Source organism: Cervus elaphus, chromosome X (genome assembly GCF_910594005.1).
Source record: "Cervus elaphus chromosome X, mCerEla1.1, whole genome shotgun sequence".
Classification (NCBI taxonomy): Eukaryota; Metazoa; Chordata; class Mammalia; order Artiodactyla; family Cervidae; genus Cervus; species Cervus elaphus.
The window spans coordinates 152,216,237-152,227,697 of record NC_057848.1 but is presented as its reverse complement, the minus strand read 5'-3'; the positions used below and the strand labels follow the sequence as shown (position 1 = coordinate 152,227,697).

At 38.9% G+C, this 11,461-nt stretch overlaps 1 pseudogene; it reads right to left on the bottom strand.

Moving 5' to 3' along the window:
* Positions 1-5,565: 5,565 nt before the first annotated feature.
* LOC122690546 lies at positions 5,566-6,112 on the bottom strand (annotated as a pseudogene).
* Positions 6,113-11,461: the final 5,349 nt, after the last annotated feature.

The window sequence follows — 11,461 nt, the reverse complement described above, 5'->3', positions numbered from 1 at the left end:
TTAATGATATAAGAAACTATGCACAGGATATAGTTAAGCTTCTGTGGAACTTCCTTCATAGCTCAGTTGGTAAAGAATCCACCTGCAATGCAGGAGGCCCCGGTTCAATTCCTGGGTTGGGAAGATCCCCTGGAGAAGGGAAAGGCTGCCCACTCCAGTATTCTAGCCTGGAGAATTCCATGGACTATACAGTCCATGGGGTCGCAAAGAGTTGGACACAACTGAGCGACCTTCCCTTTCACTTTACCTTATCCTAGGTCATGAAGAAATCAGAACCTGAGGTAAGGATTAAGATATTAAACTTTATTTGGGAGGTGTAACTTGGGCAGTGAGAGTGAAGATAAAAGGGCTAAGGTAAGGAATAAGGTAAGGAAAAATGCAAAACATGCAATGTGGTGCATTACTTAGCATGATTACTGCTTCATAAGGAACCATGAAGAGACACAGTAATACACACAGCAGATGTATTCTCTCAGCAGACCGCACCCTAGAAACTTTGCTAGAAGGACCCGTATGTACTTCAGAGCCCTCCAGAGGATAAAGAAGAGAGGGAAATTGATCTAACTAGTTCCTTCTTATCTCTCATTTCCTGCTCCTATTGCACACATCCCCCAATAACACTGGGCTTCCCTGGTGACTCAGATGGTAAATCTGCCTGCAATGTGAAGGCCCAGGTTCAATCCCTGGGTTGGAAAGATCCCCTGGCAACGAGAAAGGCAACCCACTCCAGTATTCTTGCCTGGAGAATTCTATGAACAGAGGAGCCTGGCAGGCTACAGTCCATGGGATCACAGAGTCAAGAACGACTGAGTGACTATCACTTTCACTTTCCAGTAATACCAAATGGCCCCTAGGCAGCTGTTCAAGAAACCAGATCCCAGGATTCCCTGGCGGTCCAGTGGTTAAGATTCTGTACTTCCACTACAAGGGGCACAGGCTGGATCCCTGGCCAGGGAACTAAAATCCCGCATGCCACATTGCCCAAAAAAAAAAAAAAAAAAAAAAGGAGAAAAGAAACCAGATGCCACAACCCACAGTGATATTTCTTCTCACTTTGAATTTGGAGGGTAACTCAGTGCGGATGGGACACTATCCAAATTATATGGCACACAGGTTTGTAAACGCATAGATTAATGAGTAGGCTACAGAATAATATGCAAACTATTATCCTATTTTTATTAAATAAATAAATCTAGGAGAATATGTTCCAAAATATTAAAAATAATCATCTCTAGGGTGGTGAAGTTAACACTGATTGCTTTTCTACTTTGGTCTTCTCTATATTTGCTCAGTTTTCCACCCTCCAAAATCTAATACTCATAGCTCCACAGTGTTCCCGTTTCTCCCACCTTACTACCTTCAGTCCTTCATGCCATGATGATGTTTTTAAGCCTACAGAGGAAAGTTACTTGGGATTTGGTCACTAAACTCAGAATGCACAGCAAATATTGCATATAGTAAATATTACTTTTGAAAATCTCTTAAATTACTCATAATAGTTTACTGCCTATAACAAATGGTATGTTGTGTACTACTCATAAACTGATTTTGAGGCCCCCTCAAATTTGAGAACTTCTGAGCTTTATGGAAGGAAAAATAAAAAATGTATGTGCAGTTGTCTAGACAGTCAAACTATACTGAAGTTAAGATAAAGCTCTCACTCTGGGTGCCCATATGGTTCCCTTCCTCCCTTCAATCAAGGTTCCACTCAGGTATACAGGGTGGTTTGTCGGGGGAAGATGAAAAAAAGAGAGGCAGCACTCAGAACTGGAAGATTCCAGAGAAGAGAGAGTAAAATGATCAAGACACAGGTGTGAAAAGGAAGAGATTTCCAACACATTGGTGTTCCTGTTCTGTTCAAATTATTAAATAAAATCCATTGTAAATTATCACAATCTACCATTTGAAAATGCAACTTACTTAATGTTTGTATATGCATTGAAATAAAAGAATATACTAACAATGAAAGTAATGGAACCCTCACAAATGCCTCTTTGCTTACTACCATATCTGAAATGGCAACTCACTCCAGTATTCTTGCCTGGGAAATCCCATGGACAGGGGAGCCTGGCAGTCTACAGTCCATGGGGTCGCAAAGAATCGGACACAACTTCAACTAAACAACAACAACAACATCTGAAATAGCAGCTCTTGGTGACCCCTACGCTTTTAATTTGTTTCATTTAGAGTATAGCTCTTCTAACAGCCTGACAGCATATCAAATACATAGCTGCTAATTTGTTTGTTCAATGTCTCCTTCGTTAGAATATAAGCTCCATGAGGGCAGAGACTGTGTATTTTGTTCACTGCTGTATCCTCAATGAGCTTAGAAGAATCGTGGCACATAACAGGTGCTCAAAAAATATTTCTTAAAGAAAAGTAACGATTAAATCCCTAATCTGCTTTAATATTAAGCCTCTATAATCTTAATATACATTCTCAAATGTGTTTAGTTTGTTGTGTTAAGGAAGCTACCACACTGTTCCTTCCTCTTTTTCTTCAGACACAGGTATTAACAAACTCAGGGCACTAATTGCCCAGCTTAGAATTGAATGGCACTAGGGCCATACTTCAAAGATTGCGCTCTACTTAATAAACCATTGTACAGATTTTGCATTTTTCATGTTTCATTTCTAAATCACTGAGGTTTTATAAAATTATTACTATTTCTTACAAAATATTTTCTTATTTTATCATTCTAGACTATTGAATTACAGTGGTTCTGTTTGACATGCCTTCAATATTCCATATGAAACTTGATTTATGCCACTATATCTCTGAGACTGGAAATTTAAGTTTATTGATATATGACTTACAGGACACAATCTATCCAGTATATTTACTAGTACCTTTAAAACATTATGTTGTATTCTTCTGTAACCTGCTACAATCTGGTCTTAAAAATACATTTTGCAAATATATAAAGTCACTTAGTGACTCTGACCCAACCCATATTTATATTTTGCTTTTTAAAAAAATTTAATAACCTCTTTTAAAACTATGAATAAGGGATGCTTCTGAGAAAGAAGGATAAATAAATATTTTAATCTTCTTCATTCATACTTTATCTCATTCCAAAAATTATTTCAGATAACTTATATATAGACTCTACAAGATTAAAAATATATAAGAACTCAAGGACAAGGAAAAATAAAGAAATAATGGTACTATGTGACCAGAAAAGTATCCTTTATACCTAGAAAGTACAGAGCAGGAACAGACTATTAACAATTACACTTTATTGTTTTCTCCCTGTCACTGTGACCAAATAAAATTTCTATACTCTGAGAAAGGGGGAGCAAAGTATTCAATTCTTCCTAAAAAAAATTCAGTTGAAGAAAGAAAAACAGGGAATTCCCAGGCAGTCCAGTGGTTAGGACTTAGCACTTTCACTATCATGGGCCCAGGTTCAACCCCTGGTTGGGAAACTAAGATCCCACAAGTTGCATGGCTTGGATTAAAAAGAAAAAAGAAAACAGAAAGGAAAACAATTAGAAAATGTCTGTTTTGTGTTTGAAATATAACAGAAAAATTTCCTGATTAAGCTTGGCCCTCAGATTTCACTAATCAAAGTAGGTCCTAATGTCCTAAATGTCCATCAACAGATGAATGGATAAACAAGATGTGATGTATATACAATGGAATATTACTCAGCCATAAAAATGAATGAAATAATGCCATTTGCAGCAACACGGATGAACCTGGAGATTATCATGCTAAGAGAAGTAAGTTAAACAGAGAAAGACAAATACATTCATTATGATATCACTAACATGTGTAATCTAAAAAAAATGATACAAATGAACTTATTTATAAAGCAAAAACAGACTCATAGACATAGAAAACAAATTTATGGTTGTAAAAGGGGAAAGTGGGACAGGGGGATAAGTTAGGAGTATCAGATTAACAGATACACACTACTTTATATAAAATTGACAAACAAGGACCTACTCTATAGCACAGGGAACTATATTTAGTGTCTTGTAACAACCAATAATGGAAAAGAATATATATAACTGAATCGCTTTTCTATACACCTGAAGCTAACAAAATATTGTAAATAAACTATACTTCAAAAAAAACATAGAGTTCAGCATTCAAAGTAGGGTTTCTATACCCTAGGAGGTACATATGACAACCTATCAACCCATGTAGAGTGAATGGAAACTATTAGGATTTTTTTTCCATTTATTTTTATTAGTTGGAGGCTAATAAATTTACTTTTTTATCATCCAGTTTTGGTTCTATAATGTTTATCTTACATATTTGAGACACTTCTTTTAAGTATATGTTCAAAGCACAAGAACATTTTTTAACAAAATTGGGATTAGAATATGTGTGTGTCTACATATATAATAACATGTGTCACTTACCTTTACTAAGACTCCATCACAAGCTTTTTCTCATGCATTAAATATTACTTGAAAAACTAAATTTATTGAATGTATTATATGGATGAACTATAAGTTCCATTAAACTGTAATCTTCAGTTGTTAGAAAACCAGATTGTTTCTAATATTAACTATTTTAAATGAAGTTGTAATGAACATCCTTGCACACAAATGCCTTTTTCTCTAGAGGAAGAATTCCTGGGACAAAGGATATTAACATTTTTTACATTTATGATATGGATATTGTGCTATTTTTACAAATGCAAAAAATTTTAATGCACAAAAATAGTTACTGATGGTCACTTTGACCTGTTCCCATCACATTTTAACAGCTGGGGCAATCATTTTCAATGTATTATCGTTACTTTAAAAAAAAATCCATGGAGGTTTTGTGGTGGTCCAGAGGTTGTGAATCTGCCTGCCAATTCAGTGGTCATGGGTTCAATCCCTGCTCTGGGAAGATCCCACATGCCATGGAGCAACTAAGCCCATGTGCCACAACTACTGAACCCATGTCTCTAGAATCCCCAAGCTATAACTACTGAGCCCACACACCATAACTACTGAAGCTCACGTGCCTAAAGCCTATGTTCTGCAACAAGAGAAGTTACCACAATGAGAAGCTCATGCACTGCAACTAGAGAGTATCTCCCGCTTGCTGCAACTAGAGGAAGACTGCATGTAGCAACGAAGATCCAGCACAGCCAAAATAAATAAATAAATCTTTTTTAAAAAATTTAAAAAATCTATTCCTCTGACCCTATATTTGTCTCTCCAAATTAATGCCATAATAAAAGATGCCCTCTTAGAAAAATAAACATATTTTTTATGTTGTTTGCTGGGGAGAAGTAATGAACAAAGAATACATAAGCTTTCAATTAGATACTCCTTTATTGCTGTGAGCTGCCACTAACCCCTTCCTCTAAAAACACTGTGGAAAGCAACTACAGAGCTAAAAAGTCCTGGAAAAACACCAAGATTTGATCACAACCATGTCACATGTAGCCATCACATTGCCATCTTGATCTTTGTTTTGTTGTTGTTGGTTTGCTGCAAAAGGCTTTATTGTTTCCATTTGGTCCAAGGCTTTGGAGAGGGCTTCAGGATGTTAAAAAGCTGCCTCGTGGTTGCAGAGAGGGACTTCAAGCAGAAGCCCTAACACCAGAGGGACTCCTCAAAGGCCACTGGACTCAGGAGGCTCCTGGTCGTGCTTGGGGATGAGCCTTTCCAAAAGAGACCTGCCCAGCTCCGTCTGGGGTCCAGCCAGCCTGCGGAAGTTGGTCAGGTGGTTGCCCATCTTCCTGATGAGTTTCACCTCCTCATCTAGGAAGTGGCTCTCCAGGAAGTCACAGATGTGGGAGTCTGCGAGGGCAGAATCCAGGCCATGTAGATCCAAAAAGGCCTAGTTCAGGCTCTTCTGCATGAAAAGGGTGGCTTCCATAGCATCCTGGATTTTACCCCACTTATCCTAAGATGCTTCTGCATGTCCAGGCGCAGCCACTGCACTGGTTTTGCATTTTCAAGCAATGCTCTGCACCCTTGCACTTCTCCTTGGCCAATCCACAGAGAAAGTGCCCCCTCCAGCTTTCCAGAGCCACATGATTGCTGTGAAAACAGAAGCCCAGAGAGAAGTAGGTGCAAGGCCCACAGATGCACGGTGACCAGGAGGTGGACAGGGCCTCCACCTCAGCAGAATCATTCTGATGAAACTGGGAGCTCATAGTTGATTGGTAATAAGCAGTTAAGCTCAAAAATGGTGTTGGTACTCCTGGTGATTGCAGAGAGTTAAGTGGCTGATTCAGAAGGTTGTGACTGGAAAAAAAGGTTGAAGGGTGGTCAAAGGCTGGAGCAAGGGGCGTTCCTAGGTCTATTCAGTCCAAATACTGCTGAAGCAAGAGACAAATCTGCAAGACCACTGAGCACACTGTGCCCATCTTGTTCTTTGAATAAGATCAACTGGAAATTACAGCACAAAGCTTGAGAAAAGTTATAACTATTCTTTTACTTTTTTCTCTACTTATGCCAAGGTGTAGTCCAGGTCATCATCTGGCTAGTAGATGTTATGGGCAGCAAATGAGAGGACACTTAAAATAAGAAGTTTTAATAATCATTATGAAATATGACATACCTTGAAGACTCAGGCAGCTCTGAGTATGATTTAGTTTGGAAGGATCAAGTATTAATTTGAAAGGTTTGTTTGTATAATGTGAAAGGGAGTCTAACCTCGATCATCTTTTTGACCAAAACAGATAAAAACTTTAAAAATTAAAGAGGATAGGTATAATTATGTTGTTTTCTTAAGTTAAAAACAATGCCCAAACTTTTTTTAAGTAAAAAAAAAAAGTGGAATACCTCTATGGAAAGGGTGGGGAGTAAAGTGAAGAGGACAGAGTTAAAAGTTAAGACTTCTCTGTCCATACTTAGTTTTTTAGGTTTGATTTTAGAACCATCTAACAATTCAACACGATTAGAATAGAAAAAATCAAATTAGAATAATACAATTTCAGTGAGAAAGCAATTCGTAAAAATCAGGAGCAAAAATGACACAAATCAAATGGTGTATTGATTCTGCAGCATATTCACAAAGAGAGGAAGAATTATTTCAAGTGAATTTAAATTATATTAATTTAGTTATACACTCCTAGTAGCATATATCCTATGCCCAAAAAGAGACTAAATATTTTAGGTAATCATATTTCTGCTGCTAGTAATAATGTTGGTATTATTATTTGAAAGCCATCTTGTAAAAAAAAACTAAAAAATTATGTTGGAGTCACTGGGAAACTTTTGCATTGGGGGAGGGAAGGATAAGTAAAACTCATGTATTTCTAAACTTATTTTGAAGTATAAATTTAAATTCATAATGTAATTTATCTTAAAATTACATACATATACATATATACATCTCCACTAAATAAAGCCTAGACACAGTGACCACTCTAGTAGTAATGAGCTCCTCTAGTGCTCCATTTGTGGTCTCTAAATACCATTTCCCACTAAAAGAAAGCAAAGTAACTTGGAGAATGATTGATTCTATGTCAAGGCAGGAAACATACAAGGTAAGCCTGGTATCTTGTCACACCAGAAACCAACAAAATTAACAAAGACTGCCTAGGGTCATGTCAAAAGGACCCAGGATCATTAATAATAACAGCAAATGCCTTCCATCATTCCCTTTCCTCTCTCAGAGTAACATAACTCATGCGTCAGTTCAGTTCAGTCCAGTTCAGTCGCTCAGTCATGTCTGACTCTTTGCAATCCCATGAACTGCAGCACGCCAGGCCTCCCTGTCCATCACCAACTCCTGAAGCCAACCCAAACTCATGTTCATTGAGTTGGTGATGCCATCCAACCATCTCATCCTTTGCCATCCCCTCCTCCTCCTGCCCTCAATCTTTCCCAGCATCAGCGTCTTTTCAAATGAGTCAGCTCTTCACATCAGGTGGCCAGAGTATAGAGAAAAGTAAACATGTAAAAGATCAGCTTAAAATTTCAGCTTTGGGGTCAAGTGAAATGGCCATAGTTTTTAATATATGCCATGATTCCACCCTGAAAGCTGCAGACAGTAGAAAGTCAAAATACAGGATTTGTTTGGGGGTAGGAGTTGGATAGGATGAAGACAGATCTTCCAGTTAACATTACCCGGAAACCCATCTTTTCACTCCAAATAAATAGATTTCCAGAAAGAAAACTACTTTCCTATCCCACTGAGAATGAAAGAAGAAATAAAAGAGCTATTGCACTGAATGCAACGCTCAGCCAAAGGAACAGACAGGAGCATGACAAAAAGAAAACTAGCAGCTCATGAGAGAAAAGACAAAGAAAGGAAAAATGCAAAACGTGATGTCCTGAGAGATCAGAGCCAGTTTTCACCATAAGAAAGCAAGCAAATGAGCAGTAAAGGTTGGACAAAACAGAAGAGACCAATTAAAAGAAAAATAAGAAATAAATGGGGTCACAGCCGGGCTTCCCAGGTGGCTCAGTGATACAGAATCTGCCTGCCAATGCAGTAGACGCAAGAGAGGCAGGTTCAGTCCCTGAACTGGGAACATCCCCTGGCGGAGGAAATGGTAATCCTACTCCAGTATTGTTGCCAGGATAATCCCATGGACAGAAGAGCCTGGCAGGCTACAGTCCTCGGGATTTCAAAGAGTCAGACACAACTGAAGCAACTGAGCAGGCACGCATGCACAGGGTCACAGCCACTCAGATCTTGGGAAAGATTGAAGTATTCAGAAAACTCTCCTTTGAACATGTTTGCATACTGTGGATTGCAAGATCATTTTTAACCAGGTTAATATGTTTCATAAAAATGCTTAATACGTTTTCATTATATGAGCTGTAGACAGTATTAAGATTTTCTCAAATAATACCTTTTGTTGCAGAAGTAAGCACCCAGCAAGCTTTTGACTGTATAAATCATGAGGGGCACTAATAATCCCATATTCACTAACTCATAATCATCCAGACACTTAGGATTTCTGATTATGTACCGACATCCTTCCCTACTCAATAATTAGAGGAAGACACTAAGCCAGACTTCCTGGCTGAGACAAACCACCAAAATTGGGGTTCTAATTAAGATTCAGCAACACAATAAAATATCATACAATATTAAAAATGATAATTATACTGACCAGTTGGGAAATGGTGAAACATTATAGAACATTATATTCCAACAGCAGAATACAAAGTATGATTATATTTGCACATTAAAAACTACAACTATTGAAGTGGTCCTAAGACGGTGGAGGAATAGGATGGTGAGACCACTTTCTCCCCCACAAATTCATTGAAAGAACATTTGAACGCCGAGCAAATTCCACAAAACAATTCTGAATGCTGGCAGAGGACATCAGGCACCCAGAAAGGCAGCCCATTGTCTTCAAAAGGAGGTAGGACAAAATATAAAAGATAAAAAGAGAGACAAAGAGGTAGGGACGGAGATCCGTCCCGGGAAGGGAGTCTTAAAAAAGAGAGAAGTTTCCAAACACCAGGGAACAAACACTCTCTCCAGCGGGTCTGTGGCGAGCCCTGGAATCTCAGAGGGCAAAATAACCGAGAGGAAAAATAAATAAATAATTAAAACCGACAAATTAAGTGCCTAACAGCAACTCCCAGTGGAGCAACAGCCCAGATGCTCGCATCCCCCACTAGCAATGGGGCTGGACAGGGAGGAGCGGGCTGCATTGCTTAGGGTAAGGACCAGGCCTGAATGCCCCGAGGACAATCTGAGGGAACTAGCTTGAGACAGCAACCCAGACTGTGGGATAGCTATCCCACAAAAAGCCCTAACCTAAGACACTGCCCATGAATCAAGGCAAATTGGAAGTGGTCAAACAGGAAATGGCAAGAGTGAATGTCGACATTCTAGGAATCAGTGAACTAAAATGGACCGGAATGGGTGAATTTAACTCAGATGACCATTATATCTACTACTGTGGGCAGGAATCCCTTAGAAGAAATGGAGTAGCCATCATGGTCAACAAAAGAGTCCAAAATGCAGTACTTGGATGCAATCTCAAAAATGACAGAGTGATCTCTGTTCGTAGCCAAGGCAAACCATTCAGTATCACGGTAATCCAAGCCTATGCCCCAACCAGTAATGCTAAAGAAGCTGAAGTTGAATGGTTCTATGAAGACCTACAAGACCTTTTAGAACTAATACCCAAAAAAAGACGTCCTTTTCATTATAGGGGACTGGAATGCAAAAGTAGGAAGTTAAGAAACACCTGGAGGAACCGGCAAATTTGGCCTTGGAGTACGGAATGAAGCAGGGCAAAGGCTAACAGAGTTGTGCCAAGAGAACACACTGGTCATAGCAAACACCCTCTTCCCACAACACAAGCAAAGACTCTACACATGGACATCATCAGATGGTCAACACCGAAATGAGATTGATTATATTCTTTGCAACCAAAGATGGAGAAGCTCTATACAGTCAGCAAAAACAAGACCGGGAGCTGACTGTGGCTCAGATCATGAACTCCTTATTGCCAAATTCAGACTTAAATTGAAAAAAGTAGGGAAAACCACTAGACCATTCAGGTATGACCTAAATCAAATCCCTTATGACTATACAGTGGAAGTGAGAAATAGATTTAAGGGACTAGATCTTATAGACAGAGTGCCTGATGAACTATGGACGGAGGTTCATGACATTGTACAGGAGACAGGGATCAAGACCATCCCCATGGAAAAGAAATGCAAAAAGGCAAAATGGTTGTCTGAGGAGGCCTTACAAATATCTGTGAAAAGAAGAGAAGCGAAAAGCAAAGGAGAAAAGGAAAGATATTCCCATTTAAATGCAGAGTTCCAAAGAATAGCAAGGAGAGATACAAAAGCCTTCCTCAGTGATCAATGCAAAGAAATAGAGGAAAACAACAGAATGGGAAAGATTAGAGATCTCTTCCAGAAAATTAGAGATACCAGGGGAACATTTCATGCAAAGATGGGTTCGATAAAGGACAGAAATGGTATGGCCCTAACAGAAGCAGAAGATATTAAGAAGAGGTGGCAAGAATACACAGAAGAACTATCCAAAAAAGATCTTCACAACCCAGATAATCATGATGGTGTGATCACTCACTTAGAACCAGACATCCTGGAATGTGAAGTCAAGTGGGCCTTAGAAAGCATCACTATGAACAAAGCTAGTGGAGGTGATGGAGTTCCAGTTGAGCTATTTCAAATCCTAAAAGATGATGCTGTGAAAGTGCTGCACTCAATAAGCCAGCAAATTTGGAAAACTCAGCAGTGGCCACAGGACTGAAAAAGGTCAGTTTTCATTGCACTCCCAAAGAATGCTCAAACTACTGCACAATTGCACTCATCTCACATGCTAGTAAAGTAATGCTCAAAATTCTCCAAGCCAGGCTTCAGCAATACATGAACATGAACTTCCAGATGTTCAAGTTGGTTTAGAAAAGGCAGAGGAATCAGAGATCAAATCGCCAACATTCGCTAGATCATCGAAAAAGCAAGAGAGTTCCAGAAAAACATCTACTTCTGCTTTATTGACTATGCCAAAGCCTTTGACTGTGTGGATCACAATAAACTGTGAAAAGTTC